Raw genomic sequence first — 6,627 nt, 5'->3', positions numbered from 1 at the left:
CACAAGAACTGGATCATTCAGAATTTAAGCTGATTATTCATCACCAAAGTGATGATAAACACCACTGATTATGATAAAAGAGGTTCAATATTTGTGCTTCCAGAGGAGATAAAAATATATTCCAAGAAGCTGCCTCGGGGGGAATGATACACTTTCCCTGAATAATGCTTTGAATAATACTTCTATACAGTTGTTTGGCTTAAAATTGTTTAAATGTCTTACCTTATATGTCTGGATGAAAATCTGTTAACTTCTTCAAATACCGCTTACACTCCCTGTGTCTGAGGAGAACTACAATATTACAGTGATTTGTTTCTCAGTTTTTGGTAATAGCCCACACATTCAGTTCTAAATGAAATGTTCTTCCTTTATTTTTTTTAAATATAAAATGTTCATATTTGAGCACTTCAAAAAGCCAGGCAAGATGCATTTTACATCTTAAGCATGACAGGCACCTGTCATTATTTCTAAGGATTTGCCGATACTTAGTTAATTTCTAAATATTCTTTTAAACTCCCTTCCAATAGTGGAAGCCCCTGGGAAGGGCAAAGTCAGTGGTACACAGTGGCCAGTGAAGGTGAGTTCATAGCAATATCCCCTCATGTGGGAGTGCAGAGTGCTGCTGGTGGAGCTGCTGTGTAATTTGCCGTTGCTTTATTGTCTGAATAGGGTATGTGGTGGGGTGTGATAACACAGTCATTTCAGAAGTAGCTGCAGAGGTGTAAGAAGTGACCCCACCTGTGCTCCTTAGCCTTTCAACACGAAGGTCCCACCTTCTTCACTAAGAAAGCCTGCAAACGTCTCTAATCCAATTTACTGCAAAATTGCCCAGGTTATGACTTGCCCTGATACTACTCTGAAATGGAATAGGAGTCTTTGCATGATCCTTCACAGCATCTCATAATCTCCAGCTTGGTAATGTTTTAAACCATTCCGTCTAGAGCCAGAAAAACTCCATTAGGTGAGACTATACTATATAAAAGAGGTCAAAAGAGCCCATCTGCCAGAGAACTCTGTGCTTGAAAAACTTCACTGTTCCTGCTGTAGCTCTGACAGTTCTACCTTATGCAACCAAATGCCAGTTACATTAAAACTTGTGATAACATTGCAGAAGCTGCCAGAACTCTGAGACGAGCTTTCGTACCAGTAACAATGAATGCTTTCTGCTAGGGAAAAAAGAACAACTCGGCATGGACCACTTCAGAAAGAACAAGCCTTCACTGTGTCTAGCTTGGAGCAATTAAAGGTGCTTATGAGCTGTCTCTGTCCTCACCTGGGAAACATACATCAAAGAAGTTAATACTCCTCTCCTCCTTTTTACTTAGAGTGTCCCTGTTGCTGTTCCATCTAGAAGACATATGGGAGACAGGAGTACAAGTGTACTTACATGGTCTCAAAGGTTACCATAACAAAGCAATGCCTGTTAGAGGGATGACAGAGTTTTGTTATAGAGAAATCTCAATTTATCAACATTTCAGCAACTGATTCACTACTAAATACTTTGTTGTAGTCTTAACCTTCAGCCTCTGCAAGAGCTGAGAAAAGGGCAGGACACATCTGAAGATGATAACTAATCAGCATGCCTAACACCTGGTGTGGGTGCCTATCAGCTAGAAAATTTTCTGCTTGATTCCGTTGACTTTGAGTTCAAGCTTTTAAGCTGCTCCCAAGATCTCATAATTTCTCAGATCCCAGCCGCAATATTTACCTTTAGTCAAAAACACTGCTGTGCTCTGCAATGAAGACTGAGACACACCAGTAACCACAATTAAAAAATATTGCTTCCCTTAGAAGGTCAGGTTGCTTAGACTTGGCGACCTCATGTGTTAATGTAACACTGCTACAAAGCAAAGCTTACATATATCCAGTTACTGGCAGAACAAAATGGGAAATATGTTTTCTTTCTCTCTCTGGCCCTTAAATGGAGAAAAGAAACATGGGCAGGTACAAGCAGCCCCCTGGGAGGCAAACAAAAATCACAGCTGTACCCCAAATCTTCTTAAGAAATAGGTACTGGTGTCCACATGTTGCTTTAAAGTCAACTGCTGCTGCTGTGACAATTGGTGACTGACCAGCAGCCCTGGGTTGCATAGTGCTGGCTTGCAGTTGGCTCAGGACAGTGACTGGAACCATAGTGTCTTAACAAAGATGGCTGTGGTTCTCAGAGTCACTTGGTCTCTCTCCTGTCTTCTTCTGTGCAACACTCGGGACCATCATACTCCATGTTTCTCAGCAGCTTCCTCCGTGTCCCCAGCCCCAGCAATGTGCACCTCCATGAGTGCAACTGTTCTCTCATCCTGTTTTATGTCACCAGATTCCGCCCCTTGAAGGTCCAGCAATGTTGAGTCTGGCTCTCCCCACCTATTTCCTTTTCCCATTGGCCCCACATAAGCATTTTGCTTCTGGGACGTTTGGAACTTCCAGGGTGGAGGCAAGAGTGAGTAAAGGCAAAGGCAAGTTAGAAAAGCTTCTCACCTTCCTTCTATCCAATGCCCAGGATACATCTTGACCAGCTCTTCCTTTACATCTCATGGGTCTACTTGCTGATTTTCCCATATTGATCCACTCATCCAGCCCCCTAATCAGACACTTCCAATCTCTTTAAAGGTAAACTCTGTCAGGAGACTCCTGGCAGATTTCCCTCCACCAATGTTCATAAGATAGGTTTTCCCTGCCTTTCTGCTGTCCCATTCCTCTGGCATGCATCTTCCTTAGGGCAGACTTTGGCCTCTTCAGGGCACTGGATGGGAGAGTCCCTTGGGAGGTAGTCCTGAAGGGCAAAGGAATCCAGGAAAGCTGGGCATTCCTAAAGAAGGAAGTTTTAAAGGTGCAGGAGCAGGCTGTCCCCATGTGCCACAAGACGAACCAGCGGGGAAAACAACAGGCCTGACTGAACAGGGAGCCTTTGCTGGAACTCAGGAAAAAAAAGGAGAGTTTACCACTTCTGGAAGAAGGGGCAGGCAACTCAAGAAGAGTACAGGGATCTTGTTAGATCATACAGAGAGAACACTAGAAAGGCAAAACACAGCTAGAACTCAATCTGGCCACTGTTGTAAGGGATAACAAAAAATGTTTTTACAAATATATTAACAACAAAAGGAGACCTAAGGAGAATCTTCATCCTCTACTGCATGCAGAGGGGAACATTACTACTGAGGATGAGGAGAAGGCTGAGGTGCTAAATGCCTTCTTTGCCTCAGTCTTTAGCAGTCAGACCAGTTATCCCCAGGGTTTTCAGATCCCTGAGCTGGAAGGCAGGGACAGGGAGCAGAATATACCCTGCTATAATCCAGGAAGAAGCTGTTTATGACCTGCTGAGCCACCTGGACAATCATAAGTCCATATAGCCAGACGGGATCCACGCGGGAGCACTGAGGGAGCTGGCGGAGGAGCTTGCCAAGCCACTCTCCGTCATTTATCAGCAGTCCTGGTTAACAGGGGAGGTCCCAGGGAACTGGAGGCTTGCCAGTGTGACACCCATCTACAAGAAGGGCTGGAAGGAGGATCCAAGGACCTACAGGCCTGTCATCCTGGGAGTGGTTCATCTTGGGTGCACTCACCAGGCAAGTGCAGGACAGCCAGGGGGTCAGGCCCAGCCATCATGGCTTCATGAAAGGCAGGTCCTGCCTGACCAACCTGATCTCCTTCTATGACCTGGTGACCCACCTAGGGAAGAGGGAAAGGCTGTGAATGTTGTCTAGCTGGACTTGAGCAAAGCCTTTGACAGCGTCTCCCACAGCATCCTCCTAGAGAAGCTGGAAACTCATGGCTTAGACAGGTGTGCTCTTTGCTGGGTAAAAAACTGGCTGGATGGCTGAGCCCAGAGAATTGTGGTGAACGGAGCTAAACCCAGTTGGCAGCCAGTCACAATCCGTGTTCCCCAGGGCTCAGCGTTGGGGCCAGTCTTGTTTAATATCTTTACCAACTGCCTGGATGAGGGGACTGAGTGCCCCTCATTCTCCTTGAAACTCAGTAAGTTTGCAGATGACACCAAATCGGGCAGGAGTGTTGATCTGCTTGAGGGTAGGAAGGCTCTGCAGAGGGGTCTGGACAGGCTGGATCAATGAGCCAAGGTTAACTGTCTGAGGTTTACCAAGGCCAAGTTCTGGGTCTTACACTTGGGTCACAACAACCCCATGCAAAGCTACAGGCTTGGGTGAGAGTGGCTGGAAAGCTGCCTGGCGAAGAAGGACCTGGGGTGTTGGTCAACAGCTGGCTGAACATGAGCCAGCAGTGTGCCCAGGTGGCCAAGGCGGCCAACAGCATCCTGGCTTGTATCAGGAATAGTGTGGCCAGCAGGCGCAGGGAAGTGATTGTGCCCCTGTACTCAGCACTGATGAGGCCACACCTTGAGTACTGTGTTCAGTTTTGGGCCCCTCACTACAAGAAAGACATTGAGTTGCTGGCATGTGTCCAGAGAAAAGCAACGAAGCTGGTGAAGGGTCTAGAGAAACAGTCTGACAAGGAGTGCCTGAAGGAACTGGGGTTGTTTAGTCTGGTGAAGAGGAGGCTGAGGGGAGACCTTATGGCTCTCTACAGCTACCTGAAAGAAGGTTGTAGCCAGGTGGATGTTGGTCTTTGCTCCAAAGTTACTAGCAATAGGACAAGAGGAAATGGCCTTGAGTGGCACCAGGAGAGGTTTAGATTGGATATTAGGAAAAATTTCTTCACTGAAAGAGTGGTCAGGCATTGGAACAGGCTGCCGAGAGAGGTGGTGGAGTCACCATCCCTGAGGGTGTTGAAAAAGCATGTAGACATAGCACTTTGGGACATGGTTTAAGAGGCATGGTGGTGGGTTGAAGGTTGGACTTGATGATCTTAGAGGTCTCTTCCAACCTTGACGATTCTATGGTCTTGTTGGACACCGCACCTTGCTACAAACTTGAGGTGATAAGGAAAACGATGAAAGCAACATTACAATAATAGAGTATTGAACTCCTTAAAACAGTTTGACACGAAAAGGCCTCCCATTGTATAACTATCTCACAAGATAAATTCTGCAGAAATCCACTCAAGCTGCATCCCAGCAAAACAACCCAGAGCAGCGCAGCACAGGCTGTAGTGGAGAGCATTGCTGCATGCACACGGCTGTCTATGGATTTCTCTGCAGCTGCTTGCTCCAGCAGTCTATGGTTTTGTTTGCTTCAGGGTAGGATGACCGGAGAGATTGCTGGACTGAAATATGTGACTGAGATATCAATTACCTTATGTAGCATATCCTGATTACACTTCTTGAAGGAGCAGGCATTGTACATAACAGCAAGATATTGCTCTGGTGTGAAAATACACTCATGGTCTTTACCCTTTGTAGAAGAGGGAGCTTCCTTAACCAGGCTTGGAAATGATAACTGCAACAAGGCAGTCCTCTTTCTCCTTCCCAAAAGTAAGTAAGAATGAAGGAGTTGTGATTGTGTATCTTTCCCTTCAAATTTAAGCATATTTTCTGAAATTGCTGTAATGAGTTGGGTATGCTTGGCTGTGTCTGCTAATTGTTTTCAATTCTACTGCCTTCAAATAACAGTGCATTGGTCTGTGGCTAAGCTGTGTACACCTTTGTTAGGATGCTTACTAGATCTGCAGCAGAATTCATACCTACGTCAGCCTATTCACAATTTTCTCTGTGTTTCTCAGTGTTGCTACTTTCATCTTTAGTTAACATTGGTACAGTAGTGATTGCTGCAGTTCAAAGTCCTATATACGTGTCAGTCAATCTGTCACTCATTTTTTAGACAGGACAGTAGCAGAGGTTAGAATCAAATTATTTTTAATGCTCACTAACAGAGCCAGACTGGATCATGTCTCCTTTTGGAAGGGGAAGCATAAAGGTTATACAGTGAAACACTCTAGAAACAGAGAGAAAAAGTCTTCTTTTGCCTTTGTAGCCCTGATTGTGTGATTTCTTCTTTCTTGCCAGCAGATTCATAACCTAAGTAGATACCCACAAATCTCAGCTCTGTGGCATGGGAACCTCTTCTGCTACACCAGCTGAGATCTCACTGAAGCTATTCATTCTCATTTGTGGCTTTGTAGGGAGGCATCACTCTTAGACAGTCAGAAATCCTTATCTTTGTGAATAACAACACCTCAAATAACTCACATTTGATTTTCCCACTGTTAGTTTGCTGCAGGACCTTAGCCCGACTTCTGCCTATGCTTGTACTCCATTTGCGGTTCAGTAGTTCGTCTCCACCAGTACAGAGCTGTGTTTTACAGTCATGCCAGGCTGAAAAGCTTTGAGTAATCATTTCACAGCACTTTTAAATAATTTCAAATCATGTCAAAGGACGAAAAATAATTTCAAATCATGTCAGACTTTTTTAGGGCTTGCTTTCTGCAAGTAGTCTACCTAGCAAATTTTCCCGTAGCAATATTTCTAGTCTCAAAGCATTTTATGCATTTTACCTTATTTTCAGCAGGGACAAAAAGATATAATTTTCCTATGAAATTTTTAATGTGTTTACTGATATAAAATAAAACCTTTGTAATCACAGTTCTGTCTGCAGGTGCCATTTGAGTTCGTAGACAAATGTTGATACTTGGTAGGGGAAGATATAGTTTATACTAGCCTATTAATTTCTGTGATAATTACACAATGACGCGTCTTCACCTCAACATTTATCTCATGTT

The sequence above is a fragment of the Phalacrocorax aristotelis genome, chromosome 1, assembly GCF_949628215.1.
Source record: "Phalacrocorax aristotelis chromosome 1, bGulAri2.1, whole genome shotgun sequence".
Classification (NCBI taxonomy): domain Eukaryota; kingdom Metazoa; phylum Chordata; class Aves; order Suliformes; family Phalacrocoracidae; genus Phalacrocorax; species Phalacrocorax aristotelis.
Note: the sequence above shows the minus strand (reverse complement) of the source record.